Source organism: Ixodes scapularis, unplaced genomic scaffold (assembly GCF_016920785.2).
Source record: "Ixodes scapularis isolate PalLabHiFi unplaced genomic scaffold, ASM1692078v2 PGA_scaffold13__105_contigs__length_92229423, whole genome shotgun sequence".
NCBI classification, from domain to species: domain Eukaryota; kingdom Metazoa; phylum Arthropoda; class Arachnida; order Ixodida; family Ixodidae; genus Ixodes; species Ixodes scapularis.
The window spans coordinates 83,289,203-83,307,747 of record NW_024609839.1 but is presented as its reverse complement, the minus strand read 5'-3'; the positions used below and the strand labels follow the sequence as shown (position 1 = coordinate 83,307,747).

Below are 18,545 nucleotides of genomic sequence, written 5' to 3'. Positions count from 1 at the left end.
AAGTTATCGAGTTCCTGCGGGGTTTCGTTCTTACTAACTGAATATTTAGTTGATAAATGCGTTAAAGCATATTATTGCACCTTTTTTTTTTCAGATTTAAACAAACACAAGTCCGGAAGTAATGAAGTCGTATTTTAAATCAAGCTATTACGTGATTTTTTTGTTGTCGTTGTTTTAATGTTTGGCAGCTCCTATCTTTGCTGCATTTCGCGGGCTCTTCGTAAAAAAAAAGGAAACAACTTCCAGTTAGAGGGCACATTTTTAACGTCAAAACAGGCATGCTTTTTAGGTTTTGTTATCTGCAGAATTAACTGCGAATTTTTGGAGCAGCCAGTCGCGGAAAATGAACAACTTTTGGGAATTTATGGTGCTCGGGTGCAGGGACGGAGGAGAGAGAGAGAGAGAAAGATAGAAGTAAAGAGAAAGAAATCGGGAGGAAAGATAGGAAGAGGTATCGTAGGAGGAGGGTTAACTTACGATCCTTCCGTATTACATAAACAGAAACGGGGGGGGGGGGGGGGGGGGGAGGATTCTGGGTGCACCAAGATGGCCGCACGCGTTCGCCGTCCGCAGTCTTATAGATAGAGAAACACCCCATAGCGGATACACACTTGGGCGCAGGCACCGAGTGAGAAAATAAACTAACAATGATCACTAAATCAACAAGAGGCGCGCGCGCGAGGACACCCTTCCCTTTCATATATCACCATTGTTGTTATTAGGGAGGTAATCCAGCTGAAGCCGACGTCCTCAGTTCGTGCCTCCGGTATTGCGACAGAGCTTTCCGCTTATATTCCATCTGTTATAAGCCATACTTATAACAGATGGACTATAAGAACACGATCGAATCGATCGTGTTCTTTTTTTTACCTGTTCGTTCGACAGGACGAGGCGTTTGACGCGAGAAAGTTTTAGGGAACCGTTTTAGGGAACCGTTAGGGAACCGCTTTAGGGAACCGTTTTTGCACATCTAATACGTACGGTACCCTCCGGTTCGAACTGCGCATGCGCTAACCGCAGAAGACTCACACATGCGCGATGCGTACCGGAGGGCCCATTGTACCGTATCGGATTGTGCAAAAAACGGTTCCCTAAAACGATTCCCTAACGGTTCCCTCAAACGGTTTCCTAAAATTCTCTAATGCCGCGTGCGCAAACCGACGTTCGGATATTCTGAAGGGGGGTGGCCCTCAGTAGAAAATCGGGGCACGTTCCATCAAATTACGATTGTAAGAGCACTACGTCCTATTGTATAAAAGATCGGGCTTTGGTATTCCTTGTGTTGTCAGAGATAAAGTTTGGGTTCATAGTAGTCGGTAGCTCGGAGGAAATATTCGCTTTTTTTTGCGTTGATTTTTGGAATTGTCGAAAGAAATCTGGATTCTTCCGGCAGTTTTTGTCATCTGTTATACGCGAACTTCATTCTTCACATACCGCCCTTTTTTTGAGCAATCTGTGCTTTTGACTACACGTTGATACAAAAATTGCTAGTGCAGCTTTTTTGTTGCTACCTTGTTTTCTAAAGTTGTAACTCCCGAGCGAACTTTAGTCATTCCGGGATGTCAAAAAACGCTTTTTTGATTTTTTCCCAAAAGAAGAGACGATAATTTAAATGGTCTTCCCGAGAATTTATCGAAACGATAATGAAAATTCAAGTGACTGTTTGCCTTCATCAAAAACAAAATCGCAAATTATCAAAGCGGCCTCCACGCATTTTATATTTATTTTTTATAAAGCGAATTTTGGAGGTTTATATTTTAGCGGAAATATAGGAGCGCCACCTTTTCGTCAGAATTTAACTCGTCTTCGTAAAGGTCAGTATTCTTTCCTGGTTTTACAATGATCTCCTCTTAGAATACACCAAAGTAATTTTTTTTAATGTACACGACGTGGTGAAAAGCTAAGCATCATCCATGTGAACACCATTTCCGGTCAGCTACTTAGCTTTCTCGGTATTTTGTCGCGCTTTGCATTGCGTAATGCCACAGCGCAGGCTTCATTTTTAAGTCTAAACGAATGTTCCGCCTCATCATTCGCTGAACTGATTTACTAGATCGCAATGATTGGCTCATTGGGTGTTTTGCGGGTAAGTAGACGCGCAGGCATTTCTGAGAGTGTAAACTCTCTCGGTACTGGTATGGGTATCGTTATTGGTGTTTATTGAGTGCCCAAAACAGCGTGAGGGCTTTAATATTCGTGCACATAAAAGTCATAATGAGTTGAACATGCAAAGTCGTGAAATACAGGAGTGACCACATCACTCATAATAAAACAAATTACAGACGCAACTCGGTATTCAAAGTTCAATAAGGCATGGAAATGAAATCATGCTGCATAAGGCTATTAAAAGCAAGTTGAATTCTATGCATCGGTGACCCTTCCATCTGCTTGTCATGATAAAACGTATCGCAGAGTCGCGTATGTTTAGCTGGCACACGTAAGCTTGTACTGCTCAAAAGATCAGGTACATCGAAACGGTGACTGGACGCGGGTCCTCGTTACCTGTGGAAACAAAACCCCCAAATCTCCGTGGTGTCCGTGGAGTTTGTTTACACGTTAAAAAGGATGGATGGTCCGTGCGCCGAAATTTTTTTTATATTTCTTCATACGGGGATGTTCCGCTCATATATAGCGACAATCACTGTACAATTTTTTTTTCTCCTCTTGAATATCGTTTTTTCCGGCTCTGTTGCTGCTTTCTGTAGGCGGTCAGGGACCCGTCAAGCTGTACCTGACAGCTTTTTTCCCTGATCGCCACCATCTTATGGTGGAAAATAAACATTATTATTATTATATTATTATATATGGCGACATATCTTGCCGTTCAAGGTCTGACTCGAACACGAGGTCTGCTTCGTAAAAGCGCCACCTTATCACCGCGTACCGTTGGTGCATACAGTGTATACTATGTAGAATCGGGGAGTGGAGAACAGAGAAAAAAAAATGGATCGTTCTTGATTTTCGCTCCGGGGGAATCGTCCGTCTTTTGGAGTTCCTTGAGGGCTTGAAGAACCATATACCAAAATAAAGAAACGTCAAGATCAACGGACTGAAAATAAATTGGGAAACAACAACGTGGGCGGACCACGTGTCCTTTCTCTCTTTTTCCTCCCACCCTTTTATTTTTTAATTTTTTTTTTGTTTTCTTCCGGCGAGAAAGGCGGAGGAGACGTTGTGGTCTTCCCGAAAGGATCTTTGAGCGATGAAAGCACGTTTCTACGTCGGCATCTCGGGAAAGGCCGCAACGCTCGCGCTTCGAAACGGAAATTGAGTCAGAATTTTTGATGGGGCGCCGCTAACGTTGAGGCTGGAAATGCGGCACAGCGCGTCTTATCACGATTCTTTTTGTTCGTTCATCGGTTTTCTTCAATCTCTTTTTTCTTTTCTTCTCTTCTTTATCATTTGCTTTCGTTGTTCGTTTCAGTCTTTTTATAATTTTTGTGCTTTCTAGTTTTGTTACCGCTACACGCTTGTGTTTGTGTTTACTGTTTATAGCACCGCAGTGACATTATTTTTGTGCGATTTTAAAGTGGCCATAAAGCGATTATTGTTTTCGAATGTCGCGCACTCTACAGAAGCATGCTGACGCGTGTGACAAACGGATAGCGTCGCTCGCATTGCCACTATATGAGAAGTGACGGCAGTTTGACACTTGAAAAACAACCCAATCGCTGGATTGGCAAAAAAAAAAAAAAAATAAGAAACTGCCGTTTGTGTGAGATTTGTCAATAAAGTAGGCGGGAAGAAAGTCAGCAACTTGGTTTAGGCTCTAATTTCGAGCTCTCTTTGTTCGCGACTGGCCCAATGAAAAGCAGAGCGAATGAACCCAATTACGCGCAGCTGATTTCGCCGCAACACCGTGTCCTTCCGCGCGCTAAAGTCCGTCTGCTATGGTCAGCGTCACCGTGGCAACGAAGCGTCTACTGAATGGACGGACGAGCGAACGCAGAGTCCGAATCCAGCAATGGCCGACGCCACTCTTCGAACACTGCCAGCTAAAGTTACACAAGAAAGCGTAGGCTCTCGAACCGCCGACGCAAAGCCTCGTCGGAACCGCCAAGTGTATGCCATGGTGTGTGCCGCTCTCCTTCATATTCTCCTAGAGCTAATTCACAAGCCGCGTCTTCTATTGTCACTGACAGTTTAAGAAATTCAGGGCCTGGCGAGCTCCGTGTGTCTCATCATCCCTGTGCGGCCAATTAGATTGCGGCATTGGTCGATACAAACGCCGAAGGGTCAATCGTGATGCAAAGAGCGTGAACGTCCCTCCCTGCCTTTCTTAAAGGCATGCTGAACGAAACATTTCAGTGTCTATATAAGCGGCGCACTATGTTTCCATGAGTCATCAGCCGACGGTGTGCGCGAGCACACGCAACGAAATTGACGTCATCATATTTCCCATTCGAGCTTATTACGCGCGAAGGGGGATATGATGACGTCAATTTCGTTGCGTGTGCTCCAGCACACCGTCGGCTGCTGACTCATGGAAAGATAGTGCGCCGCTTAATATAGACACTGAAATGTTTGGTTGAGCATCCCTTTAAGCTGTACTGGATTGTGCTGCGTCGAAAAAGAACAGCTCGCGATAACCGAATGTCCTTAAGAGTTTATCTATGTTTTCGACACACCGCAGACGCCGCATCGGAGCACCTGAGGCCGTGTTGAAACTTGAAGGTGGCGACGCGAAAATTTAAAAGGCGCATTGTGTCATTCCAGGGGCTCATTGGGAAAAAAAAGGGGCCGTGTTCCATTTCTTTATCATGTCGTGCTGAAAGGGCAGGCAGCCTTTCTCTGGGGGCGTTGCAGCCAAGAGGTGACACTCCCAAGTTTCCATCGATTTTGCGCCGATGCCAGCGAGGCACGGCCTGTTGCTATCCACTCCCGTCGGATAAGAAACTTTAGTCTCGAAGGCAGCTTCGGCGGACTCTCTTCAGCTTCTCAGATGTTGCCCTTTGAAACTGCCTGAGCTCAAGAAGAGGAGTAGTGCGTAAAAATAGAACCATAAAATATTTTTTTTTTTTTTTTTTTTTTTAGAGAAGTCGGCTTATTGAAAGTGGGCTCCGGTCCTTGAGCCCCTTAGTCGTGAATAGGCAGAACAAAAAATGGTGGCGAAAGAAGCTTAGAAGAGGCAATAACGACACACTTTAACGTTCATGACTGCGAGGTTAAATGTTCGCCAAGGCCGCTTATTCATACTTTTCACGTTAGTCAGGCACTGAACGGGCGTTTTAGCGGGGCACATTTGACGCACTTGAAGACTGCCGGTTTGCTGATGTATGCGGCTTTCTCTCTCCGCGGTTAAAGTAGTTGCAAGAAGGATTTTAAGGTCACGCGACCGGTTTCGTAGCGATGAATGACCTAACGTTAGAACTATACCTAGTGTTCCAGCGAAACCCGTTCAGCAGACTTAAACTTTGCCTGTCGTATTTCTTTTTCATTCTAGCTTGACACGACTTTTCGGAGGAAAAAAAATACCTGTCTAGTACACGAGTACGGTTCATTTCACCAACATTTTGAGCCCCTTTTCACCCTCTTTGGCGCGACTCGATTAATCGAAATGAGGACGAACTTAGGCAGCCATTTGCCCGGAACGCCGATATCTTTAGTTTCTTGCCCCACGGAGCAGGTCACGTGACCTGCTCCGTGGGGCTCTCTTACGGCTGTTTTAACAGCCGGGTAAAAATGCCCGCCTTCACTAGCAAACCGGTTCATGGTAGCGGTGGTACTGGAGTGACGATGCTCCGGGTCCAGGGCGTGTACGCGACTAGCCAAAATGCATATTTCAGCGGGTGTTATGGATGTTTTTGCAAACTTCTTAAAACTGGTTCAATCTTTCTTCTATTCTTACGCTTGGATGGTGTCGTCCACGTGCTTGCACCTTTTCCGGTGAATGGGGAAATCAAATGACAACGTAAATAGTCGCATAAAAATAATAAAAAATATATTGAAAATTAGAATGTGCGACAAATTGGTGATGAGAACTTTTCTTACCATTGTGTCTCTGTTGATCTGGGATCGGAATACAAAGGCTGTTGGTATAATTTCGGGTGATCCACTTTAACGTCTTTAGATATTTTAATTCCGCCTGTTTCAACCTTCATTCCTGATTTGCAATCGATTAAATATATTTTGTGTTCTTTAGTCTTCGCATAATAGACACTACCAGAAGGAAAACAAAAAGTTTGATAAATGCATACAGTAATATTTAAAACATTTTTTTTGCGAGGAGGTGCAGTTTTTGATGGCGCACTGTCTAAAAGGGGAGCGGCAGATGCAGCGTCTTGTTTGCTTTCTAAATTGTCATTCAGATTTTGTTGACAAGTTTTTTTGTCTTATAATAGAAATTAAAGGTTCATGATGTGTCTCTACAGAAAGCTCTCTTAAATTGCTCTTCCGATATTTTTCTTACTCTTAGGCACATTCTATTAAATGCTTTCAAAAAGAACCACCGGTGAATGCCTTACCGCGTATAAAAAGAAACTTAAGCTCAAACACGCGTCACGAAATTTCTTGAAATAGGCTTAAGCAATGTCCTAACGCTCTTAGTCTTCTTCACTTTACCGAATATTTGCTGCTTGGGTTCACAAACTCTGTTCAAAAGCCTCGTTAAATCCAGCTAGTGCCCGGGAAATTTGGACCGAGGTAAAAGGTTGGGCAAGTTTTCCGCCATGTTGTAACTCTCCCTCTCTACTTAAAAGCTATGCCCTTTTTCTGTATTACGTGCCCTTTTCTAAAATGTTAACGACCACGGTGAACCCCTCTATTCGCTTCTGGGGTCCGACTAACCCTGCGTTCGTTGCCGATGTCATCCTAACTAATGTTACAACATGAAATGTGCAGTAGAAGTTTTGCCTCTAACTGAAGTTGTTCTGCCTTCAATAACATCGCAGCCGAAGCACGACGAAAGGCAACTAGAGGGTTCCGGAGGCGGAGCTCTTTATACCGAGCGTGCTTTGCACCAGACTACAGTAGCGTCGCAGAAAACTGAGCTGTCGACTCTCTATGTCCCTGGTCGTTTGCTGTCCAAGAACGGAAGCGGAGTAGCTCTCCCACCAAAGAAAAGAAAGGAAAGAGTTCCAAAGCTGACAGGAAACGGATGATAACCTCCTCTGGTACAGCAAATGCCGTGGCTGCAGAAAAACGCCTGTCGTTGATAGCCCTTAACTCGGTCTGTTTGTTATTCACACGGGCAGTCTGAAGCCCCGGTCGCACCGCACATACAAAGGAGAATCTCCAGACGTTTTCTGAGGCGTGTTTCTTCCTTGTAGACACTGGTCGGACAAAGAAATGTATCGCAAATGGCTCGTCATTGTGTCGCTACGCGAAACGCTGTTGGTTTAGCGCTAGAAGTACTAAACCTTTAGCGCTAAGTCAAGTGTTTAGTGGGGTTAGTGGTCAGTTAGAGTTTGTGTTTGAATTAGTGGAGTTAGTGGGGGGTGCGAGCTCGACTCTCCAAATCTGCAACCGGGGACTCCATGGCTCCATCGTCGAACTGCCAGGCTTTGTGAGTACAGAGGAGGATATATGGTTGAGCACATTCCGCGCGCGAAGGATCGATAACCGAGTATCCGCCGACCCTAAGGGTCCCTTAGTGAAAGGTATACCTTTATGGTCGTGGTAATGAATTATATCGTGTGAGCGTCTAGCTTTTACTCCCTTCGGACTTTGCATTTGCGCATGTCGTGTGAGCCTTCTGGGGAAACGCTTCGTTGCCATCGTGAAACGGCGTCGAATTCAGGCACCTTGCACGGAGAACACTTCCAGCGGCGTCTTGGGAATGGCTTTTTCTGCAACCAATTGGGTGTCGAGAGTATAGAAAGGTGACTTGGGCTAGCCTCGGCCTCCGCTGTCTGCCAGGGATCAACCAGTGGAGAAGGTCAGCCCTGCTGGTCAGGTCGGTTGTCGTCTCCACGATCAATGCGCCTGTCGGTCGAGTCTGAAAGACTGTGGCTTCGGGAGAGGAGATGAAAGGTCGAACAAAAACAGGGGAAAGGGAAGAAGAAGTCGGACTATGGGTCGTTTGTTTTGACAGTGTTGGGGGGCTCAGGGTGCGAGTTGACTGGAATTGGCGGAGCGTGAACTCCTTCTGGGTGCAGCGCCTCGGGCAAAGCGTCATGGCACGCGCCCGACCTCGTTTTTTTTTTTTTTTTTTTTTTTTTTGTTAGTTGCAAGTTTTGGTCTCGAACGGCTTAGTTTCGAATAAAACTTTGGTTCGCGCTAGTTGTCTCATAATGGCAAAGGGTTAGAAGCACCAAAGAGCAAGTAGATAAAAACACAAACGACGTGGACAGGCGCTGAATTTGAACTGATTTATTGCGAGGTCATCCAAACGCTCATATGTACACACTCTACCTATACGTACGTCACCTGTCCACGTCGTTCGTATTTTCCGCTTGTACTGTTTTTTTCTTCTTTTTTTTTTGCATTTTCTAACGTTTTTACTAAAAGTTCAAAGAGTTTCATGGTTGAAGAGCGCAACGCAATTCCTGGACGTTCAGCATCACGGCCTGCGTCCACTTTGCCTGATGACATCTTGGTCGAAATATTTTTCCTTGCGCTCGAGTTTTGGATTATTTTCTTTTGTAGTTCCAAGTTTAGATTTGTGCTGGATCGCTGTGGGTAGCGCCGTTGCATTTTATCATGTGGCGAGCTATTTTGCTTTAAAATGTATTAGTCGCAATTTAATTTTTACTGACGCTCACCTTGATTTATACCTGTGCCACACGGGCAACTCGAATGCCATTTACAACGAATGACGCTCGTGTGATCGACGAATCGGCTCTTGATCTGTCGCGCATGTTACGCTCCACGCTCGGAGTGTCGCGCGCTGATTGACCGATTGTTCAAATGTCATTCGTTGTAAATGGCACTCGAGTTGCCCGTGTGGCACGGGTATTAGCTTTGAAACAAAGAGCATGTTTGATTTAACTTTGGGACAAAGAGCATGGGATATTGGTCCCGAAGAGCGCCTGCGCGTCGCTATTTGTGTGACCGTCCCGCTTTTGTTGAAAGTTAAACGAAAAGAAAGACTCGGTGGCATTATGCGTGTCATTAAATGCGCCAAGGAAAAAGAAAACCTGCGTATTCCCTCCCAAAATTACCGTCTCCGATCGTCGAAGAAAACATTTTTTTTTTCTTTCTACAACCAGATGGTTGGTCCCTCCATCTCGTCGCTGATCGGTCGGAACCAGAGCGACAACTGCGGAACGTTGTTTGCGCCCAGCCGGGCGCCACCATTAAGAAACGTTGTGCCTAATGTATGTAATTCGCTGCATTGGAGAAGTGCTCCTCGGTCCGCTAGTTTCGTATCGATGTGTTTCTGTTTTCGTGCCGCTTCGGCAAAGAAGAAGAAGCTCGGTGTCGTTTTTGCGCATTTGGCTGGCGTCCGCGTGCCGAGGTTATCGAAATGATGTCTTGGCCGCCGATTCCCGCTCATAGTGATAAATTGGATGGCCTCGCCGGCTGGTTTCAGCTGTCATTAGTAAGTCGACTGGCAACCCCGAGAGAGCGGTAGACATGGTTAACAATGGCGTCATTACTAATCGCTTCGCGATTGCTTCCCGATTGTTGTTATCGGTTGTTGCCTCGCCATCTCGAACGCGCGTTCATGCAACACCACCTTTACTCGTTATATAAAAAAACAACAAAAAACAAACAAACAAGGGAAGTTTTGCCTTTTGTTTATCCGGTGCGCGAAGTATTTCTTGCTAGATTTGCTCGTTGAAGGAAGAAACAACGCTTTCAGCGTTTATGAAGTGTACTTCTCGATAAAGTGTCATAAAGCTAATATAGGACGCGACGACATATACCTTAATGCGTCGCGTGAAGGAGAAATTACTTTTCGCGAGGAGCCGGACTTTTTTTACCATGGTTTTTTGAGGTGAACAATCAAAGCCCGTGGACTCGAATTTCGGCGTCACGACAGAGGAGTATTATTGGATACGAGTGCTGCGTCAGTGCTCGGCTGGGCGTCGTGTCCAATGAACGCGTCTTAAGGACGCTCGGCATCGTGCTCGGGTCCAATCGCCGAGTTTTCGATGAGAAAACTTTCCAGTGGGAAAATGGCGCCGACCGGTCTCTCGAATACATAGGGCTGTGCGGCTGAAGTTTCGCCGCGCATACGCAGCGCCACGCCTCCCCCTGGCGAGGCGCGCCGATACTTGTTAGAAATACGAGGAGCAGACGACGCGGGAGGCTGGTGCGCCTGTCGGGCTGGCCTCGCGCTTCGTAAGGTAACGTACCGTATGCAAAAGTTACCCAAATGTCACAGCATCGTATTAAGCAGAAAGGTATCCGCCTCCCGAAAAGTTTTGTTTTGTTCCTGGGACGGTGATTCATGAAAGGTCGCGAGAAGCATGAATCGCCAGCTGTGCGGAGGACAGGTTTAATTATTGTTTCTCTATCTTGTCGCGTGATTCAGTAATGCAGCCACGCTTGCTTGTCACATTAATAGGGACTTTTCGTAGGTCACACACGAGAGCATGCAGGGGATTTGCGTTGCTTCGGGGCGGTATGAGCTGGCGCCCGTACGTGGGGCCCGCAATTTGACACTGACGTTCTACGATAAGTCCCTAATGTAATAACTACGATGGTTCCACATGGCTGCCTACAAACGAAACCCGAGTATGCAGTTATTATTTTTTTTATAAAATACTTTAAATTTGAGAATTAAGCTCACTTTGCTTACCCGCCCATTTTGTTCCCCGATGTTAACAAGAGAAAGTGGGTAAGTGGCAACAGACTTGGGGAAAAATTAGGCAGATAATCTTAGCCCCTATTGCGTACTGACTTGAACGCATAATTGAAAAGAAATTGACGGCTGTATTCTAGTTTTTCTATATAATATTAAAATGATGTAGTTAGCCTGCAACAGGCATCATTACTTCCTAAGGGCGTCACAAAATTAGACACTAGAACATCCTTAGGTCGACCAATTTGAGCGTGTTGGCGATGTTAGATGTTCCTAATATAATAGCTAGGATGGTTCTCAGTGGGTGTCGACAAGATAAACCCGATTATGCAGTTACTAGTTTTTAAACAAGTTTAAATTTGAGAACCCAGTTCACCTTGCTTACTAGCCAGTTTTTCATTTTGATAGATTAGTGGAGGCTGGGTCGTGGAAGCTAGAAACATCAACCGTGGACAGAAAGAGGTATCTCTCATACATGGTTGATATTTTTAGTTTTTTTCGCCCCAGTCTCGGGCAATTCATCCAAATTGTTAATACACGCACCGGCTCACCTGCGCTCTCACAGTAATTTCTATAAAGTTTGTTCCCTGATGCTTACAAGACAAGGCGAGTAAGCAGCGAAAGACATGAGGGCCAATGAGGCAGATAATCATAGCCCGTATTGAGCACTGAGTGACTTGAGCGCATAGTTGAAAAGAGATTTACACTGACGGCCGTACTCTTATATTATTTTTATACTTTTATAATATTGAAATGATGTAGTTAACCTACAACAGGCATAATTACTTTCCAAGTAACTCTAAAACATCTAAAACATCGAACCCGGACATTCCTCGGTCAACTAATAAGAGTGTGTTGGTGATGTTAGATGTATACAATGAAAGCAAAATAAAGAGGACGAGGACAGGGCACGTCACAAAGGCCAGTAACTAAGCAATCATGACTGAAGTTTAAAATTAAGTGAACTTTTCTTGCAGAGAGAGAGTGAAGGAATATTGACGATCCTCTCCTGGCATACATACTCAAGATGTATCAAGTTTAATTGTACCTAAACAGCAAACAAAACAAATAGTGACGCAAAATGTTTTATTTGTTGTGAACCGGAACAGTGTTCAAAATTATCATTCTGCGGTCACATAAAAATAAGTTTAAAAAAAGGGGGACGCTTTACAACGCAGAAGCAAGTCTATTGAAGATCCCTCTCTTCACTAATAAAATTAAAAGTGGGTTACTGACGCACGTACATGAATTGCGCTTTTACCGCTTTCACGGCAGCGACAGATTCGCGCAAACACAGCAAGGTGTTCCGGCGTATAGTAACATATATATATATTTTTGTTGGACCCGCTCAAAATAAAAGCGGAGGCCTTATTGACGTACCGTTTTGATTTTTTTTATTAGAACTTGACCCAGTGTTGTGATCAGGCTGTACGTGCCGTGTCATTGACTTCATTCGGACGAATTAGAACAGGCCCGGCATGCTTCTATCAGCCGGTAACTCCGAGAACTGAGCTGAGTTCAAGGTGTGTATGCGACAGCGCAGCTGTGCGCTTAACGACAATTTAAACAATATTGCATCCTCATCTTTGTCCGAATAGCCCTGACTTTGAAGAGCTAGCGAAACCATAAAGAAAAAGAGCATGTATCTCGAGGCGGATGTTACAGTCGACCCTGTCTTGCACTTGCGAGAGACACTTCGCAAACGACAAATATTCCTATGCCTGGATTATTTGCTCCACCCTGGAGACCTGACACAGAGGGAACCTTTCTCTGCGGAGGTTCGCCTCCCTAAAAAATTATCACAGTTTTTTAACGGACAGAAAGCTTCAACGCGGTGCCCGCCATTGCAACTGGCAGCGTGAGAACACGAGCGAACGGCTAAGTAGGGCGAATTTGGGCCACGGCGCGGCGCCACTGGTATCGCTCCAGCGCGCCTCCTGGCCCAGCTGAACGGTCCCATAGAGCGGAATGGCGCCAGCTACGGAAAACGGGCAAAAACAGGCCCTTTTTTTTCTTCGAAATTTTCAGAGAATTCTTAATAAGTTATAACTTTTTGATAAGATAACGATTAGTTATGAAACTTTGGCATCTGAGTCGGAACCGCTAGCGCTACAGATTTGGACGGAGAATTAGCGTTCGTGGAGGCGTAGTTTTTGCGACGAAAAAAACACTCAAAGCTTCAATGGTGAACGTACGTGCCATAGAGCGGGATAACCTCACCCTCCTTCTTCACCGCTCGCGCTTATAACGACCATTACGACGAACCCCTTGTATAGCAACCAACATTAGTTCAAGAACTCTTGCAATTTATTTATATTTTTCGTGTCCGTTGTTCGGTTTTCGTCGAGCTTACATTTCTTGCATTTTTGTGTAGTTTTGTTTCGGTACTTCTTTTCCTCTATATTTTATTTTTAATTTTTAAAGTGGTCGTTATGACGGTTTTGAATAAGGAATGTAGTGCGCGTCGCCGGACGTCGTTATATGAAAGTATTTGCACGAAAAATCGCAAACGACGAGGCTACGCTACCGGTGAGCCACTAAGCGGGCGGGAAACAGACACGGGACCCTATCTCAGTAGTTTCGCTCTCAAACTTCAAAGACACCTGCGGGATACAGAAGATGCCGCTTTTGTAGAAATTTTTGACTGACGCTCTAATTTTTCTAGCAGGAGGAATGCGACGAGTGGGGCTTCTCGCGTTTCTTTTTTAAGCTTCTTATCACGAAATCAGAAAAAATGAAAGACGTTTACAATCCCCTGTAACGCCGAATTAGAGCGCAGCTCTTGAGGAGGAGGGAAAGGTACGGAGAGGAGGGTATGCCCCTCCTCCTCATCCGTACTCTCCCCTCCTCCTCTCCTGCTCGCCTCCCATTTAGGGGAAAATTTCCCGCTAAATTTAGCGCGGAAATATACCCATAATTCAACGGGCAGTGACCCTCGTGACGTCATTTATGACGTCAGTGGTGACCTTTACACGTGACGTCCCAGGTGACGTCACGTGTGACGTCATCATGGAAGACGTTCCATAATGCACCGTGCGGTTACGCCGACGGCGACGGCGACGCCGACGCCGCTCAAGCCGGAAACGGGTGCCCAAGAGCTGCACTCTAAAATGCGCACATATGTTCAAAGTGGTTACATTTGGTTTCTTTTTGTCACTCACAGCTTCAACAGCCGTTGTCGTTCGATGTTCTCGTCAGTCATCTTCCCACGTTTCCCGGTGAAGATATCTTCCGCGACGCTGAAGACTTTCTGGACGGACGCTCTGGAGGGAAGAGCGGTGTTGCGGCGCACGAACACTTAGCGTACCAGTTCGTGGTTGTGCAGAACTTCGACGGACGCTTCCGAGTCCTGTAGGCAGCGAAGCGCTTCGCTGTTGCGAGCGCCCGTTAAAAACGTTTCAAAAAACAAAACAAAAAAAAAAAAAAAAACTTGGTGCTACGTAGACGAGTGACGCACCGGGAGACGGCGAGTTTTTACGTAAAAAACTCAACGCAATAGTTTAGCTCTTTCGGAAACATATATTTGTGACCTGTAATGGTACGCAGAAAAAAGTTTAATTGAATTGAGGCGAACTTTACCGAAAAAAAAAAGTAATTCAAGTGTTAAAAAGTTACAATAAATCGTAATTGACTACAAGGAATCAATTACGTACAGGGCTGTCTCGTGCTTAGCCTCCGTCTTTCTGATTGGCTAGAAGAAGCCGTAGCGTTCGCTCTTTGCCAAGTCATGCTGATACCAAACATACAGGTGTCCGTCTCGGATGTGAACTCTAGTCCAAGAGTGCGCGCGCACATTCAAGCCTCTCGCTCTCCGCTTACGCTTTCCCATAAAGAAAAAAAGAAACAACCTAAAAAGGAGACGCTGATCGTGCAACTTGGCGGTTTGTTTTTTCTTCCCTAAGCTCTTCTGCTGTTCGGCGGCGCATTAGGATTACGATTCTTATTCCTTTTGGTCGCCATTTTCCTTTCCTTCCTTTTGCAATCATTCGCCATGAGTTCTGGAGGAGTCGCTGCATATCTTCTTTTGCTTTTTTTTTTTTCGACGCGTGTTTAAGATTTTCTGTTTACGTTTTCGAGGAATGTTTTTTGTACATTTTTTGCTAGCAACCGGGGCCGACGGGAGAAAGCGTTCGTCGTAGTCCGCTTCCAATTATGGAAAACGGCGTGTACCGCATTCCCGCATCCGCGAAATGGTGTTCGCGGAAGATGCGCTGGGGGGCACCTTTCTTTACGATGATTCCTTCTCGTTTCGAGCCCGTTAACAGTTAGGCTGCCTCTTACTTATGCGAGCCCTATTTTTCCAATTAGGTTCCCGTTTTCTTTTTTTGTATTTAGTTTTTACGCGATGTTGTTTATTCGCTTCGTTTTTCGGTTCATTTTGTTTTGCATTTTTCGTTTTTGCTAGAACGCGTCTCTCCATCACGATTCTTCCGTTTTGCCCGTAATGGTTTGAAAAAGTGTTGCCACGTTTAATGTGACGTTTCCCTATCATTGCTTCTTACATCTCCCTCTTCTAATACACTCTGTATCTTTTTTTTTTATTTTTCTTTGTCGCATTACGTGGTACGTTTTTTTCCTTGCCGTCTCTCTGTCTGTGGCAGATTTTACTTCCCTTCTTTCCCTCTATTGCAGTCCCTCTTTCGATGCGGTTCCATGAGGAGTTGGCGCGCGTCTGTACAAGGGCACCGCGTGCACTAACAACAACAGTGCTAGCTGTCCTCGTATTCGCACACTCTGATGCTCGAACACGCGGGCACATATCGCGCTCAAAAATCTCGTCTTGGCTACCTCATTTCAATGCTATGAAACCTACTCGCACATAGTTTGAGTTGGTTAAAAAGCTGTCTGGGGATAATCAGTTACGGCGCTACGCTTTTTAAGCTCTCAGTGACCGCACTGGTAACTGGTGATGATAATAGTGATGTCTCGTAGCATAAATATTAAAAAAAATTGCGTCACAAAAAATAAAATAAAATATTTTAGCGTTGGAATTTGAAATACTTTGATCGTGATTCTCGAAATATATTTACTTTGAGATCGTTTTATTTATTTTTACATAAATTTTAAGGTCTTTTGTTCTATTTTGAGCCTAGTTTTACCAACCACTTACGAAACTCAGAGCCTGGCAACTCCCGAATAATTTATTATCTCCGCAGCCAATGAAATTGCTGCATAGACCAACGATGATGATGATGATGATGATAGTTTATTCTGCCTCTTTGTTCCTCATTGTAAGAGGCGGGTCAATCAAAGCCAATGTCGGCTTGTGTGATTAGGCCCAGCAGTGTTTAGAAGTGTCAATGCAGGAATATATATATAGTTCAGTAACTGATTGGTCCCAGGCGTGGATCGGTGTAATGTATACACAATTTGAGGTGACTTCACCAATTATACGCACGTAACTAAATTATTAATATTACTACTTATAGTTATGCTATCGAACAAAAGTAATGCCTACACATGCACCCATATGCATGCAACACCAAACGGCACCACAGCACGTACAGGCGTACACACCTAGATCTACACATATACATAAACATACACTTAGATAGAACGTATACACTAATGCTCACACAGACACCTTCGTACGAACAATATTCAGCTCCCGTACGACTTTAGAACAGTTTAAACTGGTACATGAGGCAAATACCCTACGGTGGGCTGCTACTAGCACATTTGCTTCGGGCATTTGTTTTGAAAGGCACGCTGGGAGTCAATTTGATCGAGAAGATCTGGTAATTTGTTTAATATGTTTGAAATATAATACGAACGTACACTCTTTCCTTATTTGATGTATATACGAGGAATTATGAGGCATTCACTGTTTCTTATAGAGCGCAGGATAACCCGAGGTTTTTTTTTAAATTGACTAAACCAATAATTTCTCAGGATGACGCATCGATAAAAAACAGGTATAGAACGCCGCAAGCCCACAGAAAACAGTTCATCATCTGGTATCTGGTTGTGATTCTTTGAAAAGTGCTTCGCGATGTTTCTCAGAATGGCGTCAGTTTTCGTTTTCCAGAGTGTTGAGCAGTTGGCAAAGATAGTCATTCCATGGCGAAGAGCTCACTCAGTACGCAAGTGTGTTGACGACCGTCTTTCTGGCGGAAATCGGTAGGAAGGTATTTGTATGGTATAAAAGACACGATGCGAAGTCTTTTAGCCAGAAAATCTAAGTCGGTGTTCCACGAGAGCTCGCTGTCAAAGAAAATTCCCAAATATTTAACTTTGGAATGTGTGTACAGCTGAAATATATGCAAGACGAGGAATGTATTATAAAAGCTATGTCCTATTGCTTCGCTTACGCCCCGAATATCCATCGAGACAGAAGATCCAACGACCCGAAAGATCCAATTATTTACGTGACAGGCGAGACGGAATATCCATCGAGACGAAATGTCCAACGAGTCTTAATATCCAACGAGACGGAGGATCCAACAAGGCCGGAATGTCCACCGTGACTGAACGTCCCTCGAGATGGAATGTCTGATTGAGACTGAATGTTCAAGGAGTCCGAATGTCCAACGAGACGGAAGATCCAACCAGGCTTGAATGCTCAAACGTGTCTCATTATCCAACGAGCTTGAATATACACTAGTGGATCTTTTCACTCATTGAATCTTTGGACTTGTTGGACATTCAGGCTCTTAATCGTTCTGCTTTTCTAGATAGCGGGAAAAAAATAAACTTTGTTTTTTGCACATTTAAACTGATAGTTAAAGTTGTTGTTCCTCCCGGTGGGTGTGGGAGGCAGGTTCCGCTTCGATGGTCTGGAGCGTGGTGGCACGAACGTCGCTGAGTGACGGGTCGACTCACTGCTTGCAGAGAACTATGTGCATTTATTTACACACTAGTTACAATTCCCAACTTGGGAGACCATCCCGCCTCGTCTAAAGTCTCGACCCCCGTCCCCAATTTCTCTCCATCAAATCCAAAGTCCGAATCCCTCAAAATCCTCTCCGCGCTCCTTTTGTAGGCCCGTAGGGGCCTCCTTTCCCCTCAGGAACCGACCAATCTCTTCAAATTCCGCCACTCACACGTGGTACACTGTTCTCCAATGGTCGGCCAGCTGTCATTTTAGCGTCCCAACCGCCAAACCCAAACTCCTTGTAGAGTTGTTCTCTGCAATTTTCCCAGCCTGACTGGCGCCAACCGCTAAATTATTGCATCGGACAAAAAGCGACAATTTTATACAAAGCGGCAAAACCCTCTGCATACACGAACATTCGGCTATAAGCCACAAGCATCTTCCAGCGCGGGCTCTTTCGGTCCCGGTCCGAGCAGACCCCCGAAACCCGAGACGCTTCTTAACGACCGGCGGGGGGACCGCTCCCGCGTCGCGGCCGCTCTGGCCCCGCCGACCCAAACGTAGAAAGCTAAAAAAAACACAATGCCGACGCAACTTTGGAAAGATAAACTTTCCTAACCAAAAGAAAATCACCTTAATTAATAAGCATGACTCCTAAATACTTAACATAAACTTTCCTAACCAAAAGAAAATCACCTTAATTAATAAGCATGACTCCTAAATACTTAACTCTGATTTTATTGGCTTCAAACCAGTTCATGACTCGTAAAATTTATTTGCAGAATGCTTATTGCACTACGCAGGATGACATGAGTAGATAATCGCAATATGTCACTTGCGTATTAATAATAATAATATTAATAATAATAATAATAATGTTTATTGTTGAGTGCTCCAAAAGAAGCAGCAAGGACGCCGAAGAGCAAACCTTGTGAAGCGGAAAGAGTGAACATAATAAATCTCTCCCTGCGTTTCTTAAATTCTGTGTGACTATACAACCTCATCTTTATGTCCTTGTCGCCTTATTTTTAATCTAATCTT

General features: G+C 44.8%; 1 protein-coding gene across 1 annotated transcript in view; it reads left to right on the top strand.

The window, feature by feature from the left end:
* The window catches only part of LOC115309522 (leucine-rich repeat and immunoglobulin-like domain-containing nogo receptor-interacting protein 3), a 109,154-nt gene that overhangs the window by 38,313 nt on the left and 52,296 nt on the right, over positions 1 to 18,545 (top strand). The window lies entirely within an intron of this gene.